At 51.1% G+C, this 22,958-nt stretch overlaps 1 protein-coding gene across 1 annotated transcript in view; it reads left to right on the forward strand.

Moving 5' to 3' along the window:
* The first annotated feature begins 1,538 nt into the window (after nucleotides 1-1,538).
* The window catches only part of LOC141273041 (glycine N-acyltransferase-like), an 86,117-nt gene continuing 64,697 nt past the window's right edge, over nucleotides 1,539-22,958 (forward strand). Inside the window, exon 1 of the mRNA XM_073684368.1 lies at nucleotides 1,539-1,566. The gene's annotated coding sequence lies outside the window, so the exon portion shown is untranslated. The remainder of the gene's footprint in view (nucleotides 1,567-22,958) is intronic.

Genomic DNA, 22,958 nt, shown 5'->3' on the forward strand with positions numbered 1-22,958 from the left:
TGTTACGAACTGTTCTTGCTGTGCACTTCACCCCAGGTGCCATTTGCCATTCCTTTTGTAGGTCACTTGATGTCATCCTGCAGTTGCTGAGTGACATTCGAATAAGATGACGGTCATCCCGGTCAGTGGAGAGTCGCTTTCGCCCTCTGCCGGTCTGTAACTTTGTTGTCCCCATTGTCTGCTGCTTGACCTTGTTGTAATGGACTGCCGTCTTCGAAATTTTAAGGATGGAGGCAACATGACGCTCACTGTATCCCTCTGCTAGTAAAGCCAGAATTGAGCCCTTCTTTTCCTTACTCAAGACTTTTCTTTTCAACTCCTTTGGCATGGTTAAAAATTATTTTTTCATTCAAATTACTTTCGGGCTATTCCTAGCACTTGTTTTGCATCCAGCTTGTCCTATTGCAAGAGGATTGTGAAGACCACAGCAGTGTTTTTTATACTTTCCCTCGTTACATAACGCTAGTGATGAGGTAACTTTGCCCATGTGCAGAGCAGCAACTGTGGTGACAACCACCATCTTTGAAAAGGGGAATCTTGCCCATATCCCATTCTCCAATCCACATATACTAACGTGGACTGAGCAAAAAAAGAAGGGATGGTTGTAACCATAGAGAGGCAATTAAATTTAAAACTTGTATTCAGCTAAACATGGGTAGTAGGGCTATGGACCCAGTCTAGGAGGCAAGGGAACGCCCCCCATTAGCTGGAGATGGCAACCCAAATGCCTAATATGAACAATGGGAGATATGTGCCCCATGGAGAGCACAGTTCTCAACCTCTATTCATTTCCAGGACTTGCATGTCACTTGTCTGCCACAGTCTCATATGCTATAGGGTGAGAATGTGGCAGACATGTCCTGGAAATGAGTAGAGGTTGAGAACTGTGCTCTCCACGGGGCACATATCTCCCATTATTCATTGATCCACTAGTGAACTATTCTAAATTTTGATCATACGAGGTGACACTTCTAGGGATAATTCCATAAGGAGTATTTACTCTAAGCTCTTAGTTTGTGGTAAAGCTAATCCTGTTCTGTTTATATAGCATTTGATATGATAGTCGCATTATAAGATTCTAATGTAGAACCTTTATAATGAATTTTATGTGGATGCAGATTTATTGAAAAACATTAAGGTTTCTATGGAGAAGATAATCTGTTGACATCTATCAGACATGCGTAATCCATATGTACATACCAAAACTCTGTTTGGAACCTTTCACATGTGCAGTTGATACCTCTCGTTTGGACTTTCACTATGCCTGATGACGCAAGAGGTAAAGCAAAAGGTCCTCCCTAATATGTACCTTTGGACTTCTACTGCGCAAGCGTCGATTGTTTGTAATTACCCTAAAGGACATGCGCTGTGACATTTATACTGCGCTGATAGGTCCTTCATATTATTCATCTGTAGAGCGGACTGCGCAAGCGCCGATGGTCATCATGTGGCTTCGAATGTCCTCATTCTTTTTGTCTTCTCTGCGCAGGCGCCGGAGTGATTGATGTTGACCTGGAAGAATCTTTCTGTTGGTCCTCTCGCGGCGCCAAAACTACAATTGGACAGGTGAGCTTTCTCTAAATAAATATGTACCTATGACTTTAACCTTTGATGAGTGACATGTCTTTTTACAAATCAGTTGTTTTTTCTGCCAACAAAAGTTTGGGATTGGCAGATGTATTACCTCTGACTAGCAGATAACCCCCATGACATCATAACCTACCTTTTAAAAGCTCATGGGTTCCATCCAGTGGCCATTTCCTCTGATGGCCCCAGTAATGGTGAAACATGTTGGGGAGGCAGCTGATTCTTTTTTTTGAGAAGCATTAATTTGTTACTTGGTCATTATCAAGCAACAAAGTGTTGTTCCGCTGCCACACTATGCACTGACAGTTATCTATGATCCTCATATACACTATGGAGCTTCCCTAGTCTCGTTCTAGTGAGAAATTCATATAGAATAGTGGGGTCAATTAGAATAGCAATTCTCTAGTACAGTGGACGGCACTGCAGCAGAAAGAATTGTCAGAGAGTCAAATACTTTGAGGATTTTAGAGAGCTAGTGTGTTTATATTCCAGAGGGGACACATCACTATAATGACGCCATATTTCAGCGATTTTTTTGTAGTTGTCAATACAACTTTAACTTTTAAAAGACAGTTGAATAGTGAGATCATCAGGTATCACTTCTAATTGCATCCCCACCGGGAATTATTATAGTGATATTAGTGAATTTTCAGTTGCCCTTGTACCCTACGATTGAAAGGGATAGACATTATACCAGAAAACAGTTGTAATCTCTCTAATGAGATCCCATAAGGGACTAACAATAATAAAGAGATAAATAAATAAATGCCACATAAATAATTCTACCCCTAAAGGAACAAACTATTCTTTTGACTCTCTGATTAGCCATACTATAAGTCAGCCTATGAATCGTTTTTCATTAAATAATTGTCTGAATTATCAGCAAAAACAATGATCGATATTAGCCATTTATCTCTAGGACCAAATGAAAAATTATTATTATTATTATTATTTATTATTATTATAGCGCCATTTATTCCATGGGGCTTTACATGTGAAAGACGGGTATAATACAAGAACAATTACAATAATCTTGAACACAGTGTGACAGCGACTGGTACAGGAGGAGCGAGGACCCTGCCCGCGAGGGCTCACAATCTACAAGAATCTTAAATACTGACCACCACAAACCTTTGTGATTTTATTTTTGTACATTAGCCCTATATTAATAGAATAAATAAAGGTTAATTTTTATATTTATGAATCTTTAGCTAGGGCTTTTTCTTGCCTTATGGCAATTTGTAAATAGTGGATTAAATACCCTACACTGATTCTTCTGAACAGTGGCTTTATAAAGATGGCTGAGTGGCATCTTATGCTATTGCTGCGCGAGGTGACTGAGGAAAGAGGTGGCTTGTCGATGGCTGCGTCAGCTTATGGAAATGGTGGATGAGGTAGTGAGATCAGGCGGTCTGCTGAGAAAGATTGGGGCCGAGCAAGAACAGTCTCTGTGGACAGATACCTGGTTTGTGGCTCACAGTCAGGCCAAGAGATTAGATACCCTGCGGGACTGGATAACAAAGTCCTCCTCCAGTACTGAAGATCCCGCCACCTAGCCCAGAGGTGGACCCCAACCCGGGGAGTATCCCCCTCATCATTTAGGCAAAGTGGATTGTGTCTGCAGTCCAAACCAAGAAGCGGAGGGAAAAACAGTTGCACGGCCAGCTGACTGGCCCAAAAGATGACAAAGGTGATGGTGCTGTGCTTTGATCGCCACCAGGGACACTGGTTCCTTGAGGAAGAGTGAACAAGGCATACAGTGTATGTCAATGCCCCTCTGTCCGGCGCAACACCCTTGGACCCCATGGTCAAAGTCTGCAGCCTGGGGAGTGGGTGCAGTTTCTGAAGGAGGACAGTTCGCAGGGGTGGTATGTAGTGGGTGTCTCCAGGGTGAAGATGGAGATCTCTTCCCCGAGGCGGTTCAGTTGCACCACCTTGGGCGGAAGTGCCCTTCCTGGGGGCCCTGATGGCCGCATGTATAAACTCATATAGAGTGAGGGACCAAGGCAGTGGTACCAAGCTCCTACAGCTCCACGGAATAAATGGGGGTTGAAAGCATGGTATCTTTGGGACCGTCAGAGGTGACTTCTTACTCTGCCATAGTGCATGTGGCACAGACTGCAAATTTGGCTGTTTGTGTACAGGATACCGGATCCAGAAGGGAGACATAGGTCTGAGGAGACGGAAACAGAGGAAGCCGTGTGGTGCCCGTTGCACCTAGCATCTGGAGCAGTAGAAGGTTCCTGAGAGCCTGCATAGTCAAGGCTTTTTTGTAGTGATGGCTGTGGATGGCGATAGAGTTGAGTTTTCCCCCTTCCCAGGTCTGTTGTGCTCGTTGCACATCCCCCTGCTGAATTGCAGAGCCACTGCAGCCACTGGAGGTTCCTACAACCATCAGCAAAGGACTGAATTCCATCAAATGGGAGATAACACAAAACAGGACTGTATCCTCATCCTACGGGCTGCTGGGGGACAACGGATTGTGTCTCATGAGGACTTTGCCTCAAGATGACTGTGTCCTTGTCTCAAGAACCCATGTTTGGGGGGAGAGGTCCCAACCGGGTTGATGACCTGAAGTCCCAACTGGTTTGAAGTCTTGGTGTGGATGGCTTGTGGGCTCTGACGGAGCAGGGGCAGTGTTGACCCAGAATGACTGTTACCAGGTTGAAAGAGTTGGGTCGTGCCCCTGGACTGTCTGGGCTATTGTTGTTGGCCTACGGGCCCTTGAAAGGACTTGAACTCTCATTTCATGACTTTGATATTCTGAAGTACCTCCTTCTTTCATTTTGAAGCTTGATCTTTGCTTATTAATAAGTCAATGCTTTGGTGTTTCTTTGCAATGAGGTATGCATTAGCAGCATCAAAATGACTGATAAATCATGTTTTGCAACAGCTTGATGGCATTGTCTGAAATTTGTACAGCCACTAAGGGGGAAACAGCATTTGAAAAGGCAAATCAGATGCTGCAAAAAAATTCTTCCATTTTTTTTAGCACTTTCAAGGTTAGCCAAGAGCACCTAATGTGGTCTCCATTTTATTTCTTCCAATAATAGAAACCTGCCTCCTTAAATGGAAGGTTGTCACAATCCAAGATATTTGGTTGATAAGGATGTTGGTCAACAATTGCAATGTTTTTCTGCAATAGAACTTGATGAAGACAGCAGTAATGAGATGCTAGAAGATTTTACTACATCCAAGTCATCACATAACCTCTTGCTCTGGAAGGCTCACTTGTTCCTGGGAAGGATTCTGTGATTGTGGTTGAAAGCTCATCTGGGAGCTACTTTCAAGGAAAACCTCCATCACTGAAATTGGCATCCAAATTTCCTTCCTTCATATTTGACATTTCAGAAGAGCTTGAAAGTTCACTTTGATCAGCGAAAATCTCATCAGTATTCCTTTTTTTTTGTTACATCAGTTCCCTAAGATAAGCTTTGTGTCAGTCAAATCAATGGTCTTTAATTGATAGCACTTTAATGCCACTCTACCACCTAAAGCAATATAGGTCTGTGCCCTGTCAGTGGCCCTGGAATTTGCCTAGTGCAATTGTTTTTCCCATGAGTTTTGCTATTAAACTACAGAAAAGTGTAATACATCAAAGCATTATGGACATGGTGGCTTTTGATTGGTCCTCAAACTGCTAAGAACTTTCATCCATTTGTTAGTGGTTAATGAAAATGACTAGTAATGGGCGAGTGTGCTCTTCACTGCTCGATACTTGATTGGGCAATGAGGTGCTTGGGCACTCTTGGTACTCGATCGAGTATCGCGGGTGCACGAGTTCCCGCTCCGCCTGTAAGACAACCAATAAACATGTGGGGAATGCCCGCCATGCACGGTAATGCCGTGACATGCGGTCTTATATTATAGAGAGTGATGCAATGCTCAGCACACTGTCATCAGGGAGCAGTTTAAGGAGAGTTGCAATAGGAGGGAGAGCAGGCCATCTAGGCAGGGTTTAATATTGCTATTCCAGTACTTGTATACCAAAGCTGCACCATTCAATATAACAGTCCTTTTCAGGGCTAAATATTTTCCTTTCTCCAGCAAAACTGCTGTGTCTTGTATTCAGTGGGGGAATAGTTTTTGACTACAGGAATCTAGGCAGGGCTTAATATTGCTATTGCAGTACTTGTCTACCGCTGCTGCACCGTTAAAACAACAGTCCTTCTCAGAGCTGAACCTACCTACCTAATTTAAAATGCGCAAGGCGTGCCGTAAGTGATAGGGAAGTGGACGTGCTGCTGATGGTGCACACAGAGGCTGAGTCCGTGGGCCAGGTGAAACTGTGCCTGCTGTAAGAGCAAAACAACCATGCTCATCCTCGAGACCTATCTTCCTGCCATACTTTGAAGGGGGGCGTGGGACACTACTCTTGAAGCCAGAACATTGCAAACAGGTGGTCGGTTGGATAGCAGATAATGTGTAACGGGTCCGGGAGGCGGAACCTCTGAGCTACTATACAAGGGAGCGGCCCTTGTAAGGGAGCGGGTGGCAGTCTCTGGGTGAACGGACAGGGAGTTACGGCAAGTGATCAGGGCAGTCTCTGGGTAAGGGGTAGGTACGACCTGTGATGGCAGAGCCTCCGGGTAGGCTAGCAGGCAGATGGTAGATGTGTGCTCCCAGGTGAGCAAGCGAGAGTCTCTGGAATAGCAGGTGGTCACGGCACGTGACGGCGGAACCTCCGGGCTGGCAGGCAGGTAGGTAACGGAGAAGCGCTCCCAGGTGAGCGGGCAAGAGTCTCTGGAATAGCTGGTGGTCACCGCACGTGACAACGGGACCTCCGGGCTGGCAAGCAGGCAGGTAACGGAGATGCGCTCCCAGGTGAGCGGGCAAGAGTCTCTGAGATAGCTGGTGGTCACAGCACGTGACAACGGAGCCTCCGGGCTGGCAAGCAGGCAGGTAGCGGAGAAGCGCTCCCAGGTGAGCGGGCAAGCTGGTCCATAGACAGACTGACCGGAGTTGTAAGGCAGACCGTCGGACCTCAGGCAAGCAGGCAGGTAGCTGATGTGCGCTCCCAGGTGAGCGGACAAGTTGGTCCTTAGACAGACTGACCGGAGTTGTAAGGCAGACCGTCGGACCTCAGGCAGGCAGGCAGGTAACAAGTATTCAGGCAGGAATCAGGCAGGTAACTAGCAGGAAACTGGCAGGTAACTGGCAGGTAACTGGCAGGTAACTGGCAACGGGACCTGAGGGCTGAAGCACAGGTGAGACACAGGTGCAAACAACATTGCTCGGGCACCTCCATTTTGGAGGAGGTGCCTTTTATATGATGAAGTCCTCCGGCCATTGGCCGGGGACTCTTTAGGGCGGCGCGCGCGGCCCCTTTAAGAGGAGGGGAGCGCGCGCGCGCGCGCCCTAAGCACAGGGGCCGGGAAGGAGCGCGCGCCGAGAGCAGAGCAGGAGGAGGACGCCGGGACGGAGCGCGCGCTGACAGCAGAGCGGGGAGAGGACGCCGGGCAGGAGCGCGCGCTGACAGCAGAGCGGGGAAAGGACGCCGGGCACGGAGCAGAGCGGTGAGGGGAGCAGCGTCCCTGCCTAGCAGAGGGCAGGGACGCCAGCGCTACAGTACCCCCCCCTTTAGGCCCCCCCTTTTTTAGGCCAGACAGAAATTTAGCTAGGATGAGAGGGGCATGGATGTTCTCCCGGGGCTCCCACGTTCTCTCCTCAGGACCAAACCCCCTCCAATCTACCAGAAAAAAGGTCTTTCCTCTTACCCTTTTGCTGGCAAGAATGTTCTCTACCTCAAACTTGTCCTCAGCAGAAACCAGAGCAGGAGGCGTACCTGTAGACTTAGAAATAGAGTTAAGTACCACAGGTTTGAGGAGAGATACATGGAAGGAGTTAGGGATCCGTAAGTTGGCCGGGAGTTTCAATTTATAGGCTACCGGGTTGATCTGACCGATGACCACCAGTGGGCCGATGAACCGAGACCCTAACTTATAGGAAGGGATCTTGAGTCGGACATATTTGGACGAGAGCCAGACTTTATCCCCAGGACGGAATTGAGGAGGGTCCATCGCTAAATGCTGCCAGGGGGCAGCAGGTACTGGCAGAGGAAGAAGGCGGCCGGCCGACAGGTGTCTCGGAACTTTGTTGCGGGCGCAGGACACACAGGCAGAAACAAAGTCCATAACATCCTTGTGCAGGTTAGGCCACCAGTAGTGTCGGGTAATAAGCTGGAGGGTCTTTTTCCGACCGGCGTGGTCAGCTAGTTTAGACGAATGACCCCAGTGTAGGATTCTCTCCCGATCAGGTACCGATACGAACGTCTTACCAGGAGGGAGACAATTTAGACTCACGGGAGCCACCTGCATTACTCTGGCGGGATCGATGGGGCAGTCACATGGTCTATGAGGTGGTGATGTCTCTGCCTCCTCCTTAACAAAGACATCAGCACTAGACCAATAAGGAATCGGAAGTCCAGGTAGATTAGCTGGGATAGGAGAGGGACGGACGGAATGGACGGGAACCAGGCAGGTTTTATGACAGGCCTGTCCCCAGTGAAGGACTTCTCCGGTTTGCCAGTCAAGCACGGGTGCATGTCTCTGGAGCCAAGGCAGACCTAGCAAGAGGGCGTGAGGGAGACCAGGCAGAACGTGAAAGGAGATACTCTCTGAATGCAGCATTCCCACCTGCAGAGTAATGGATTCGGTGATGAATTGGATGGGGCGAGGTAAGAGGCCCCCATCCACGGCAACAACAGACAAGGGTACAGCCAGAGGTTTGGTGGGGATGCGGAATTTCTCCACCAGGGACTGTGAAATAAGATTTCCGGCTGCTCCAGAGTCAAGTTGGGCTAGTTCGGAATAACGATTCTCCCCGCAGATGATTGAGACTGACAACAGCAGGGATGGAGAGGATTTATTTTTGTCTAGATCGACCCCTCTGAGTGAACCTAGATACAGGTGTTCTCCCGACCTCTCCGGGCAGGCACGGATCAGATGCTCCTTACTGCCACAGTAGAAGCAGCTCCCCTCGGCACGGCGGAAATCCTGACGGGATTTGACCATCTTGGTCTGGTCGACCTGCATAGGCTCAGGAGAGTGTACCTGTGGAGAAACGGAAGGAATGACGGGTTCCTGGAAAGTAGGAGCAAGACGTGGAATCCTTCTCTCACGGGTGACCTCTTTGGCACGCTCCTGGAACCGTAGGTCAATCCGGGTGGCAAGGGTTATTAGATCATCGAGAGTGGTAGGAATGTCCCGACCAGCAAGTTCATCTTTAATACGGCCGGACAGACCCTCCCAGAAGACGGATACCAGGGCTTCGTTATCCCAGGCCAGCTCCGAGGCAAGGGTACGGAACCGTATGGCATATTGGCCCACGGTGAGGCTTCCCTGACGGAGGCGAAGCAGAGAAGATGCGGATGAGGTCCTCCGTCCGGGTTCGTCGAAGGCTTTCCGGAAAGCCATGAGAAAGGCAGGCAAGTCGGACACCAGGGGATCTCCTCTCTCCCATAGAGGATTTAGCCAGGCCAGGGCCTCCCCGGTGAGATGGGACATGATAAAGGCAATTTTGGCTCGGTCGGAGTTAAACTGGTGGGATAATAGTTCAAAATGCAGGGTGCACTGATTTATGAAGCCCCGAGCCAGGACGGAGTCGCCTCCGAAGCGAGGAGGTGCAGAGAGCCGGGGTCCGGAAAAGGATACCATGGTACTGGCGGAGGTTGTTGGTGGATCAGACAGAGTGTTCAGGCGAGAATTAACATTCCGCAGGTGACCCAGGATGGTCTCCTGTTGGGACCTTTGACGGGATAGTTCATGACACAGGTCCGTGAGCGAGGGAGCTTGGGTGCCACCGGGTTCCATGGCCCGAGCAAACTGTAACGGGTCCGGGAGGCGGAACCTCTGAGCTACTATACAAGGGAGCGGCCCTTGTAAGGGAGCGGGTGGCAGTCTCTGGGTGAACGGACAGGGAGTTACGGCAAGTGATCAGGGCAGTCTCTGGGTAAGGGGTAGGTACGACCTGTGATGGCAGAGCCTCCGGGTAGGCTAGCAGGCAGATGGTAGATGTGTGCTCCCAGGTGAGCAAGCGAGAGTCTCTGGAATAGCAGGTGGTCACGGCACGTGACGGCGGAACCTCCGGGCTGGCAGGCAGGTAGGTAACGGAGAAGCGCTCCCAGGTGAGCGGGCAAGAGTCTCTGGAATAGCTGGTGGTCACCGCACGTGACAACGGGACCTCCGGGCTGGCAAGCAGGCAGGTAACGGAGATGCGCTCCCAGGTGAGCGGGCAAGAGTCTCTGAGATAGCTGGTGGTCACAGCACGTGACAACGGAGCCTCCGGGCTGGCAAGCAGGCAGGTAGCGGAGAAGCGCTCCCAGGTGAGCGGGCAAGCTGGTCCATAGACAGACTGACCGGAGTTGTAAGGCAGACCGTCGGACCTCAGGCAAGCAGGCAGGTAGCTGATGTGCGCTCCCAGGTGAGCGGACAAGTTGGTCCTTAGACAGACTGACCGGAGTTGTAAGGCAGACCGTCGGACCTCAGGCAGGCAGGCAGGTAACAAGTATTCAGGCAGGAATCAGGCAGGTAACTAGCAGGAAACTGGCAGGTAACTGGCAGGTAACTGGCAGGTAACTGGCAACGGGACCTGAGGGCTGAAGCACAGGTGAGACACAGGTGCAAACAACATTGCTCGGGCACCTCCATTTTGGAGGAGGTGCCTTTTATATGATGAAGTCCTCCGGCCATTGGCCGGGGACTCTTTAGGGCGGCGCGCGCGGCCCCTTTAAGAGGAGGGGAGCGCGCGCGCGCGCGCCCTAAGCACAGGGGCCGGGAAGGAGCGCGCGCCGAGAGCAGAGCAGGAGGAGGACGCCGGGACGGAGCGCGCGCTGACAGCAGAGCGGGGAGAGGACGCCGGGCAGGAGCGCGCGCTGACAGCAGAGCGGGGAAAGGACGCCGGGCACGGAGCAGAGCGGTGAGGGGAGCAGCGTCCCTGCCTAGCAGAGGGCAGGGACGCCAGCGCTACATAATGCTTCCAGTATGTTTCCTAGCACCACCCTGTCCAGTCTCACTGGGAAAGAGTCTGGACCACATAATCCTCACCCTGATCCTCCCACCATGCCGAGTCCCAGGAGACAAGCGATCCCACATTCAGACACTCAGAGGAGCTCTTTACATTTCCATTTCTGGTCTCTTGCCACGTTTCAAGAGAGACATGAGGAACTCATATGTAGTGATGCCCAAATATTTGAACAGCCACGTTCAGAAGAAGATAATGGTGGGGAACAGCAATTAGTGTCTCAAGAGGTAGATGATGATAAGACACAATTGCCAAGTCATGTTGGTAAGTGAACAAGTCAGGAGGACTAGAGTACTGAAGTGGAAAGACAAGGTGATGGACGAAGAAGTCACTGACGCAAGCTGGGAAGGTGCCAGGCTGCAGCGCAGAGAGTGAGGGATCCATAGCACCGCAACTGGCAGTGGGGTGGCCAGTGGGAGAAGGCAGGCAACTGTTGCCCAGAGCACCCATCCATAGCAAGTTCCCAAGCCAAAGGTTAGGTGTTTTCCAGTCTGGCAATTTTTCAAAGAAAGTGCAGACGATTAAAGAATGGTCATTTGCAACCTGTGCTGTACCAAGGCGCCTGATCACAACCAGCCTGACTACCACCAGCATGCTCAGGCACATGTCTACAAAGCACCTGACTAGGTGGGCTGTACACCTTGGTCCACAGTTGGTGCCTGCGGGTGATACCATTGCCTCTTTCCCTTTGCTATGTACTTGCCAACCCCCTGTCCAGGAAGCAGGTGCGTCCTGCCCTGCACCAGTCATTGTACATTCACAAGCACAATCCTCAACCACGTCAAATTTCTTGTCCCAACACAGCGTTCAGCTGTCCCTACCCCAGGCCTTGGAACAGAAAAGAAATTACCCTAACACCCACCCAGCCGAAGGCCGAATCACATTTCCTGACTTCTTGCCCTGGAAGTGTTGCCGTTAAAGCTTGTGGACACTTAGGTTTTCTGGCGCCCCTCAGTACTCAGTCCCCAGCTGCCACTATTTTTCCCGGTTGGCCATCCCGCCTTACACCAGCATGTGTCCCATAATATCACCCATACCCTGACAATGCAGTTACTCGGAAGGTCCACTTAACGATTGATTCATGGACAAGTGCTTGTGGCCAGGGACGCTACATTTCCCTGACTGCACACTGGATGAACCATGTGGAGACCGGAACCGAGTCGGACCCTGGGATGTCACACATGCTGCCGACACCAAGGATTGCGGGCCCTAGTTCCATCAAGGATTCCTCCACCTCTTACACCAGTTCCTGCACCCCCTCCTCTTCCCCATCCTCCATATCTGAATTGTTATCGCGGAGCACTTTGTCAATATCAGTCGAAAGCTGGAAGCTCTGCCTCGGTGAAGTGTCAACAGGCTCTGCTGAAACTAATTTGTTTAGATGACAAACAGCACACTGTCGCCAAGTTGTGTAAAGATGTAACAGACCAGAGAAATCTGTGGCTCTCGCCGCTGAACCTACAACCAGGCATGGTTGTGTGTGATAATGACCATAACCCGGTGGCAGCTCTGAAGCTTGACAAGCAAGCACATGTACCATGCCTGGCCCACGTGCTCAATGTGGTTTAGTGGTTTCTGAAACCTATCAAGATTTGCCGGAGCTATTTGTAAAGGTACATTGCGTGTGCGACAATTTCTGCAAGTCAAATACAGCTGTAAGTGCCAGCTCACCGACTGGTGTGCGACGTGACCATTCGCTTGAACTTCACATTGTACATGTTGGCAAGGCTTTGTGAGCAGCAGAGGGCAGCAGTTGAATACCAGCTACAACATGCCCATCGGTATTCCAGTCAGCCTCCTTACATAACAGCGGATGAGTGGGCATGGATGTCTTGACATCTGTGAGGTTCTACAAAACTTTGAGGAATCAACCAAGATGGTGAGCGGCGATGCCACCATAATCAGTGTATCCATCCCACTTGTGTGTCTTCTCTCTGCTCACAATTAAAGAGGAAGCGTTGCAAGTGGACCAGGTGGAGATGGAGGAAGAAAGTACACAGGGTGATACTACCCACACCAGGTTCATCTCGTCTGTTGAGTTTAGTGTGGATGGGCTGAAGAGGAGGAGGAGAGAGAAGAAGAAGAGATGAAGAGTCCTTCTGGCAGGGACAGGGAAGTTTTGCCTGTTGGGCGTCTGGCACAAATGGCTGACTTTATGTCCGCTTCCTTTGTGTTATACGCATTTTGGCGAACAATGATTACAGGTTGTTCACCCTTCTCAACCCATGCTACAAGGAGAACTTTCCATCTCTCCTTCCTGCGGCGGAGAGTGCTAGTAAAATGGTGCAATATCATAAGGTCCTATTCGAACATTTAATACAAAAATTCACATCTGACAATGATGGCAGCAGAGGTCATAGATACTTGGGCAACCAAGGAGGAGAGACGAGGGAGACACACACTAGGTCCACCACAGTCATTATACAGGAAAGAATGTTTCCTAACATTTTTTCCTGTAAAATCCATTTGATCTTCGGTTTGGTATGTTTTATTGTTACTACGTAAAGTGGAGTAATACCAGTGGCGTACCGCCAATTGCGGCAGACCACGCGACTGCTATGGGGCCCGTGAGTCGGGGGGGCCCCATAGCAGTCCAGGGGTGGACATACCGCCACCGGTGCAGCTGCGCCGGGTCCCCACCATGCAGCTGCACCAAGGGGCCCACAAGGTGCAGCTGCTCACTGCCCGTGGCGATCCCTGCTGTCAGGAGGAGAATAGCAGCGGAGCTGGAGGGTTCGTCCTCTGCTTGACGTCATCATGCAGCGCGCGCCTGGGTCAGGAAGAAATCTCCCTGCAACCAGAAGGATGCTGCAGGGGAGCGAGCTGAGGTAAGTTGTTTTTTTTACTGAAATGCTGGGGAGGGGAGGTGAGGGGAGAGCAATGGTGGGATGATGGGGCTGGGGAGAGCAATAATGGGGCTGATGGGGCTAGGGAGAGGAATGATGGGGCTGGGAAGAGCAATAATGGGGCTGATGGGGCTGGGGAGAGGAGTGATGGGGCTGCGAAGAGCAATAATGGGGCTGATGGAACTGGGGAGAGCAATGATAGGGCTGGAGAGAGCAATAATGGGGCTGGGGAGAGGGCTGATGGGGCTGGGGAGAGGAATGATGGGGCTGGGGAGAGGAATAATGGGGTTGATGGGGCTGGGGAGAGCAATGATGGGGCTGGGGAGAGGAATGATGGGGCTGGGGAGAGGAATGATGGGGCTGGGAAGAGCAATAATGGGGCTGGGGAGAGGAATGATGGGCTAGGGAGAGGAATAATGGGATGGTGGGGCTAGGCAGAGCAATGATGGGGCTAGGGAGAGGAATGATGGGGCTGGGGAGAGCAATGATGGGGATGGTGGTGCTGGGGAGAGCAATGATGGGATGGTGGGGCTGGGGTGAGCAATAATGGGGCTGATGGGGCTGTGGAGAGGAATAATGGAGTTGATTGGGCTGGGGAGAGGAATTATGGGATGATGGGGCTGTGGAGAGCAATAATGGGGTTGATGGGGCTGAGGAGAGCAATAATGGGGCTGGGAAGAGCAATAATGGGACTGGCGCTGGGGAGAGCAATAATGGGGCTGATGGGGCTGGGGAGAGTAATAATGGAGTTGATGGGGCTGGGGAGAGGAATGATGGGGCTGGGGATAAGAATGATGGGGATGATGGGTCTGGGAACAGCAATAATGGGGCTGGGGAGAGGAATAATGGGGCTGGGGAGAGCAATAATGGGACTGATGGGGCTGGGGACAGGAATGATGGGGCTGGGGAGAGGAAAGATGGGGCTGATAGGGCCAGGAAGAGGAATGACGGGGCGGATGGGGCTGGGGAGAGCAATAATGGGGCTGATGGGGCTGGGGAGAACAATAATGGGGCTGATGGGGCTAGGAAGAGCAATAATGGGGCTAGGAAGAGCAATAATGGGGATGATGGGGCTGGGGAGAGAAATGATGGGGCTGGGGAGAAGAATGATGTGGCTGATGGGGCTGGGGAGAGCAATAATGGGGCTGGGAAGAGCAATAATGGGGCTGATAGGGCTGGGGAGAGCAATGATGGGGATGATGGGGAAGGGGAGAGCAATGACGTGTTGCTGGGAGAGAACAATGAAGGGGTGCTGTGAGAGAGCAATGATGGGGTGGTGGGAGAGAGCAATAATGGAGGTGCTGGGACAGAGCAATGATGGGGTTGCTGGGAGAGAGCAATGATGGGGGTGCTAGGAGAGAGCAATAATGGGGGTGCTGGGAGAGAGCAATGATAGAGGTGCTGGGAGAGAGCACTGATGGGGGTGCTTGGAGAAAGCAATGATGGAGGTGCTTGGACAGAGCAATGATGGGGGGGCTGGGAGAGAGCAATGATGGGGTGCTGGGAGAGAGCAATGATGGGGGTGCTGAGAGAGAGCAATGATGGGGGTGCTGGGAGAGAGCAATGATGGAGGTGCTGGGACAGAGCAATGATGGGGGGGCTGGGAGAGAGAAATGATGGAGGTGCTGGCACAGAGCAATGATGGGGGTGCTGGGACAGAGCAATGATGGGGGCTTGTAGAGAGCAATGATGGAGGTGCTGGGACAGAGCAATGATGGGGGTGCTGGGACAGAGCAATGATGGGGGTGCTGAGAGAGAGCAATGATGGGGGTGCTGGGAGAGAGCAATGATGGAGGTGCTGGGAGAGAGCAATGATGGGGGTGCTGGGACAGAGCAATGACGTGGGTGCTGGGACAGAGCAATGACGGGGGGTGCTGGGACAGAGCAATGACAGGGGTGCTGGGAGAGAGCAATGATGGGGGTGCTGAGAGAGAGCAATGATGGGGGTGCTGAGAGAGAGCAATGATGGAGGTGGTGGGAGAGAGCAATGATAGGGGTGCTAGGAGAGAGCAATTATGAGGGTTTCACTTTGCTTGTACTGTGAAGCCTTGTATGTTTTCCGTGTGCACATAGCCTTACAGTTAATTGAGGAGAGTCACAGAGACTGAATAATTTATATTATTGGCTGGTGGAGATTATAGTTAATGGGGGGCACAGTGTTGCTTATCAGTTTTTATTTAGATTACTAAGTGGCTAATATATTAATGAGGGGGTACATATCTGTATTCAAGGGAGCAGAGCGGGGGAGACACATGTATGCATACAATATGTGACCTTGTTATTTTCTAGGCTGGAGATCATCGTGACAAGACGAGTCATGGCTGGGAGATGTTGACATGAAGGTCTGACCAGATGGAGAAGAAGCTGCAGAAACCGACTCTGATAAGATGAGACATCAGCGGTAAGTGTCTGGATGTAAATATTATTCTATATCTGCACTGTGTGACTTGGAGTGATAATGTTATCTGTAAAATCCCTTAGGTCACATTCTAAAATTTGTGTGAAATGTCCGTGTGCTGCCAGATTTTTTTATCGGATGGTCTACGGACTCGTAGAGTTTTATAGATCCATTCATACATCCATGAAAATCATGGATCTGAGAATGAGATCTGTGAGGGTCAGAGAATGTCCAGATCTGATCCGATTTTGAAGACCATCCTCTCTAGCTCTAGGGGCTCACAGTTGGGGGATCATATTGTGTTGGGGTCAGCATACTTTGCCCTGGGAGTTGAGGTGGGGTACAGTAGGGTCATTATGCTGCGCATGTCGAGGAATTCACCATGGTGGTATCATACTGTGTTTGGGGGGCCCTTTTATTGGCAACACACTTTATGGGGCAATGAAAGAGAGATCTAGGACTTCAGCAGGAGGAAAATTACTATGTAAAGGATGGAAAGTTGTGAGATCTGATCTTTGGTGACCCCGACAATTATTTACATTTTTTTGGGGTGGGGGCCCAATTAGAGCTTCTGCTATGGGGCCCCATGATTCCTATGTACACCCCTGAATAATACTCTGATAACATTGTCCCCAGCAGCGACCTGCTACTCAAAGATGTGTCCAGGCATCTTCTCCATGCTGTTCCCATTCCATTTGAGTGCTGTTTCCATCTATTTCAGTGATTTTCCTGGCCGCACTGCCCTTCTGTTATGGTCTGCTGGAAAAAATGCTCTCCTTTCCCATTAACTTCCATTACACTCGTTACTCAAATCGAACCTGTCCAAGCATCTGAACTGCTTGATTCGAGTACTGAGAGCTCAAGCATGTTAGTGTTCACTCATCATCACTAAAAATGATCAGAACTTTAGGTGTTACTGCAGCTTAAAATGCTTATCAACCAGAAACAAAATGAACGTCACATGCTCAAGAAAATCCATGAACTGAAACAAAGTAAGCATCATGCAAACATTGGGTGCTATATGATCACTCTTAAAAGCACTATCACTATTGTTAACATAATATTTGTAATACCTTTAACATTACAATTATGTTAAAGCATGCTATAGCACAGTGGCGGCGAACCTATGGCACGCGTGCCAGAGGGGGCACGCAGAGCCCTCCCGGTGGGCACGTGACTCGCCCCGTGGGCCGTGGGGCACTCGGAACCGGGCAATAGGGAGACGATGGGGGTAGTAGTGGCGACCCGGTCCCGTGGCTCAGGGTGGTCAGACCAGTGGCAGTCTTTTAGTTGTTTTAAGAGATGTCCGACTACGCCACCCGTGGATTGCGGTTATTAGGAACCGCCGCTGCAGGGCAGACCGCTGGGGCCGATGATGTAAGCAGCTCGGATGGTGTGACTCCCCACGGGAAGAGTGCGGCCCCAGGGCAGTGTAGTGGATGGTGGGAGCGATGGTGGTGAGAGTCCCAGTACCGGTAATGCCGGAGGAGCGAAAAAGCACACAGACAACGTACTGCAGTCCAGGGTCTTTACTCACGGTTAATATCCAAGTCACTTCTGCAGGGAATGACCGCCCGAGATGTGCTGCGTCCACCAGGTAAGGGGCTCGGTCAACTCCCAGACAGCTCAGGAGTATGGCTCAAGACCCCATTTTGTCCTTTCTCTGGCCTGCCTCACCAGTGACCCACTTTTGTCCAGCTACCGCGGACTTGTGCGGTTAAACGTGGGCCCCGTCCTCCGCTGTCCTATATGGTGCCTTCCTAGCAGGTTTGATGAGGTGTCGCACCAATAAATGATCACGACCTCCGGTCTTTGGCTGAGGGTTGTTTCTCCTCCACCAACTTGGGATCCGGTACCCTTAATCTGCCTGACCCTGCACCCTGGATTCTCGTGGGTTCTTAGGGTCCCTTCCACCTTCTTGTTCCTGAGTCCTTCTGTTTCTTCCTCTCTTTATTTGCTGTTCCTTTCTGTTTCTGTTCCTTTCTGTTCCTGGCCCACTCCTCAGGCCTGCCTCATGGAGCTGGGCCCAGACTGAGCCACTGCTCCCTGTCAGCCCTCTCCGGCCGAACTCCTCTCTCTTCTCCTCCTGCTTGAACTGACTCAGAACTAAGATGGTGCCCACCTTTTATACCTCCCTCTAGAAACATGAGCCCAGGTGACCGGCAACCAATGGGCTCCTACCTACGCTCAGGAACCAACCCCTATCTGCCCCTACAGCACTGGGTGTTCCACCCCCCTCCCCACTCCAGACAGGGACATAGTCGGTCGTGCCTGCACTTCTGTCTAGTGGGAGCACCGTTGAGCTGTCCCTCGGAAATGGGGTGTGTGTGCTGTATGCAGCTAACTGAGCCCTGGTCCATACTCCATCCTTACCCGGGAGTGGAATACCACACCTCTGGCAGAGGTGCAATACCCCTGTAGCGGCCGAGCCCTCGGGGCGCTACACACGCATGCCATCTCCTCAGTGCTGGCGCCACCACTCTACTCAGCCGCTGCGCCATCCCCCTCAGCACTAGCGCCGCGGTCACTGTCTTCTGCACACGTGCCCTCCCATCAGGCCATGCTCCCTCTTATTAGTCTACGCACGAGCTGAGGAGGGTGAGGGAATGGCGCGTGGGCTGAGGAGATGGCGTGCATGCCCACAGATAGGATTGTGATATATGAAGAGACCAGATCAGCATTGGAATGGGCAGAGTTAAGTATTATTATTATTTTTTTTTTAAATGCAGTACCATTATACTGTATGGAGGACTATGTGGGGCCATTATATAGTATGGAGCACTATGTGGGGCCATTATACAGTATGGAGTATCATGTGGGGCCATTATATAGTGTGGAGCACTATGTGGGGCCATTATACAGTATGGAGTATCATGTCGGGCCATTATACAGTATGGAGCATCATGTGGGACCATTATACAGCATGGAACACTATGTGGGACCATTATACAGTATGGATCACTATGTGGGGCCATTGTACTGTATGGAGGACTATGCGGGGCCGATTACACTGTATGGAGGAATATGTGAGGCCCATTATACTGTATGGAGGACTATGTGGGGCCCATTACACTGTATGGAGGTATTTTTGTGCCTATTATTCTTTACAGAGGGCAGTGTGGCGATTACAGGTGGAGAATCATACTGTGATGGGATCACCATTCTTTTTGGGGGGATTGAGGGAGAGGGGGGTACAGTAGGGTCATCATACTGATGTTTGTGGAGGAATTCTCTGTGGGGATATCATACTGTGTTTTGTGGCACTTTTGTTTCCATCATACTTTATCTGTTTTATTCAAGGTTTTTTATCCTTTGCTATTACATATTTAAATTAGGCCATTGGGCCATATGCTTTTTACTGCTCTTACATATTATTTTATTCCACTATAATTCCAAAAGTTAATCGTTTTATTTGATAAGGAAAAACTTGCTCAGTTGTAGACAATTTTTTTAACAAATATCAAGGTTGGCCCGCGACTTGGTCCAAGCTTTTAACTTTGGTGTTCTTTGTATAGGAGTTTGACATCCCTGGCTTAAAGGTTTTCTCAACATGATAAAGAGTTACAATTGTAAAGAGGATGTAAAAACAAACAACTTTGCAATTTTACTTTTGATTAAAAATCCTCTCCTTTCTCAAGAATAGACCTCCTCTGCAATTGAGTATCTTAAGGCCCCGTCACACTTAGCGACGCTGCAACGATCCCGACAACGATACGACCTGTCAGGGATCGTTGCTGCGTCGCTATGTGGTCGCTGGTGAGCTGTCAAACAGGCAGGCTCACCAACGATCAGGGGAGCAGCGACATCGTGGAAAGAATGAAGCAGGAGCAGACTGGTAACCATGATAAACATCGGGTTACTAGGGGCACACGCGCACCTAGTAACCCGTTGTTTATCATGGTTACCACTCTGCTACGGTGAGCGGGAGGTTACCGCTCACTTTAGCAGGCTCGTAACCATGATAAACAACGGGTTACTAGGTTACTAGGTGCGCGTGTGCCCCTAGTAACACGATGTTTATCATGGTTACCAGCCTGATCGCTGCTCCCGCTGGTCACACACAGCGATGTGTGCTGACCAGCGGGAGGGCAACGACAAAAAAATGGTCCAGGACACTTTGCAGCGATCAGCGACCTCACAGCAGGGGCCTGATCACTGCAAAGTGACATCGCTGGTGAGGTCGCTGTTGCGTCACCAAAACCGTGACACAGCAGCGATCTCGCTAGCGATCTCGCTATGTGAGACGGGGGCTTTAGGCTTAGAAGCTCCTTACAAAAGATGTATAAGATGTAAAAGCTAATGTATGAGTTGTTTAGAAACACAGTATTCAGGTTAAATTGCCGGGTTGGCACTTTGCGATAAATAGGTGGGTTTGGGATTGCAGTTTGCGCACTCGGTCTCTAAAAGGTTTGCCATCACTGCTATAGTATATTTAGTACCCCAAAGCAGGGTACAACAGAATGTTTACTGTTATCTGTTAGCATAGGCGGATTATAATGAGGGCAATCTGGGCTACCGCCCGGGGCTCTGGGGGGCCCGGGGCGTCTATGGCCAGATTGCCCTCATTATAATATGTGCGGCGCTGCAGCACATACCGGCAGTCAGAGGCGAGGGGCCCCCGGACCGCTCCCCCAGCAGCGGCGCACTGCCGCTGCTTCTTCTTCGGCCGCACCAGCACTGCACCTAATAACTTCCCTGTGTGCTGGCCCGGCCGCGTCACAGCTAGGAGACACGGCCCTGTGCGCGGCCGTGTCTGCTTGTGTGACGTCACGCAGTGCGCGCCCTGCACTGCTACTTACCACCAGAGAGGAGCTGAACGACGGGAGCCGGGGGATGGTGAGTGAGTGAGTGTGTGTGAGTGTGTATGTGTGCAGGCAGATATCATTGTGTGATGTCTGTTTATATGTATTTTTGTGTTTCAAATGTGTTTATGCGTGTATGTATATGTCTGTATATGTTTGTGTGTGTGCGTGACTGCGTGCGGCCTCCCGCTGTCTCTGGGGCGGTGCCATGTGGCCTCCCTCTGTCTCTGGGGGGGACGCCGTGCGGCCTCCCGCTGTCTCTGGGGGGGCGCCGTGCGGCCTCCCGCTGTCTCTGGGGGTGGCGCCGTGAGGCCTCCCGCTGTGTATAGATGGCTACGTGCTGCCTCCTGCTGTGTATAGATGGCTACTTGCGGCCTCCCGCTGTGTATAGATGGCTACGTGCGGCCTCCCGCTGTGTATAGATGGCACTGTGCGGACTCCTGCTGTGTATAGATGGCTACGAGTGGCCTCCCGCTGATTATAGATGGCTACATGCGGCCTCCTGCTGTGTATAGATGGCACCGTGCAGCCTCCTGCTGTTTATAGATGGCACCGTGCGGCCTCCCGCTGTGTATAGATGGCTACGTGCGGCCTTCCGCTGTGTATAGATGGCTACGTGCAGCCTCCTGCTGTGTATAGATGGCTACATGCGGCCTCCTGCTGTGTATAGATGGCTACGTGCGGCGTCATGCTGTGTATAGATGGCTACGTGCGGCCTCCCACTGTGTACAGATGGCTACGTGCGGCCTCCAGCTGCGTATAGATGGCAACGTGCGGCCTCCAGCTGTGTATAGGAGGATTGTGGCAGCTCATATTGTGTGTAGGGTCTCAAACTGTATATAGAGGATGTCAGCATACTTAATTGTGCTCAATATTAAGTCATACAATTAATGTAAAAAATATTATAATTAATATATTAATATTGTGCCAAATTAATTTCACGTGAACTATCACATGATCTATCACAGGGGATCATGTGACGTGTTACATGATACATCAGGTGTGTCTGTGTGTGGGGGGGGCGCCTTCTAAACTGCCCGGGGCCCTTTCTACTCTTAATCCACCCCTGTCTGTTAGCACAAATGTCTTTATATTGTTAAGTAAAAGAGACTCATGTTTGTGTGGCGCCCCTGAGGGTTCAGTCGCCACAGAGGTACTGCACCTCACCCAGAGGTGTGGTGTCTCCTTCTCTCAGGTAAGGAGGGAGTGCTGCCCGGAACCCCAACACTCACATTCAACACTACACTACTCCAAGCCGGCTGGAAGGGCAAGATGCAATGTGTTTCCTGCTGAGCCCTGTCCCTGGCTGGAGTGAGGGGAACCCAAAGGTAGGGGGAACCAGTAGTGGGTGTGGGTGGAGGAAGCAGTTAAGGGGAGCACTTTGATAGTAGGTATATAAAGCGAAGCCATTTTAGGGTGGGAGGAGAATGGTTAGTCAGTGGGAGAAGACAGTCTGGTAGCAGAGTCTCTTTAGGAGCTCTGCTCCACAAGAAGGGCCGATTCCTAGAGGCCCAGGAGGGGAGCAGAGGAGTAGGCTCCGATTTACAGAAGGGATCCCAGGGGGTACGGCGAGTGCAGGAAAGCACCCGTACGCCCCAAATCTGTCAGAAGACAGAGGGATCGTAGGCCGCAAGAAGGGGACCGGCCCCTGGACCAGTCGTGTAACTTCAAGTCTCGGCTGGAAAAACCGGAGGCTTCTGGCTTATATAGTTCAGTTGCCAAAGCCTCATTCTAATCCCCGTGAGGGTCAAGCAGGTCCGGGAACTCCAGTGAGACAGGAGAGACTTCAGAGCACCCGAGCGGGATTGAGAGTGGGGAAGCACAGGGCAGGAGGGAGAAAGACCCAGTGTGAAGACAGTCTAGAGAGGAACACAAGAAAGTGGGGTTCTGTCAGGCACTCCCAAACTCCCTGAGGAAGAGCTGGACTCTCGTTCTGGTGAACGCAGCGCAACGTGGGAGGCTGTAAGCCCTGCAGAGGAAGGAGTTCTGCAGGCGGGAGCTCCAGCAGCTGGAGAAGGAGTGGCGCGCCCGGCGGGCACGTTGTGAGCGACTGGAGGCCCGGAACAAGGCCGCAAAGGCTCAAGCCCGTCAGGTGGAGTCTGCGCACCCCAGCCCCCGTGAAGAAGGACTCGTGGTGAAGTCTGACCTGAAGGCTGGGTGGGGCTTCATTCGAGATCCCGACTTCGCAAGGGACATTTTTGTGAACCGGCGGGAAGTGGAGCCCGAGCTAGAGCAGGGCCATCCCGACCGGAATCTGTACCCCGGTGACCGTGTCATCTACACTCGGCACCACGGGAAACGTGG

This window comes from Phyllobates terribilis, unplaced genomic scaffold (genome assembly GCF_046119375.1).
Source record: "Phyllobates terribilis strain yellow unplaced genomic scaffold, ASM4611937v1 Scaffold_5__5_contigs__length_657084704, whole genome shotgun sequence".
Lineage (NCBI taxonomy): Eukaryota > Metazoa > Chordata > Amphibia > Anura > Dendrobatidae > Phyllobates > Phyllobates terribilis.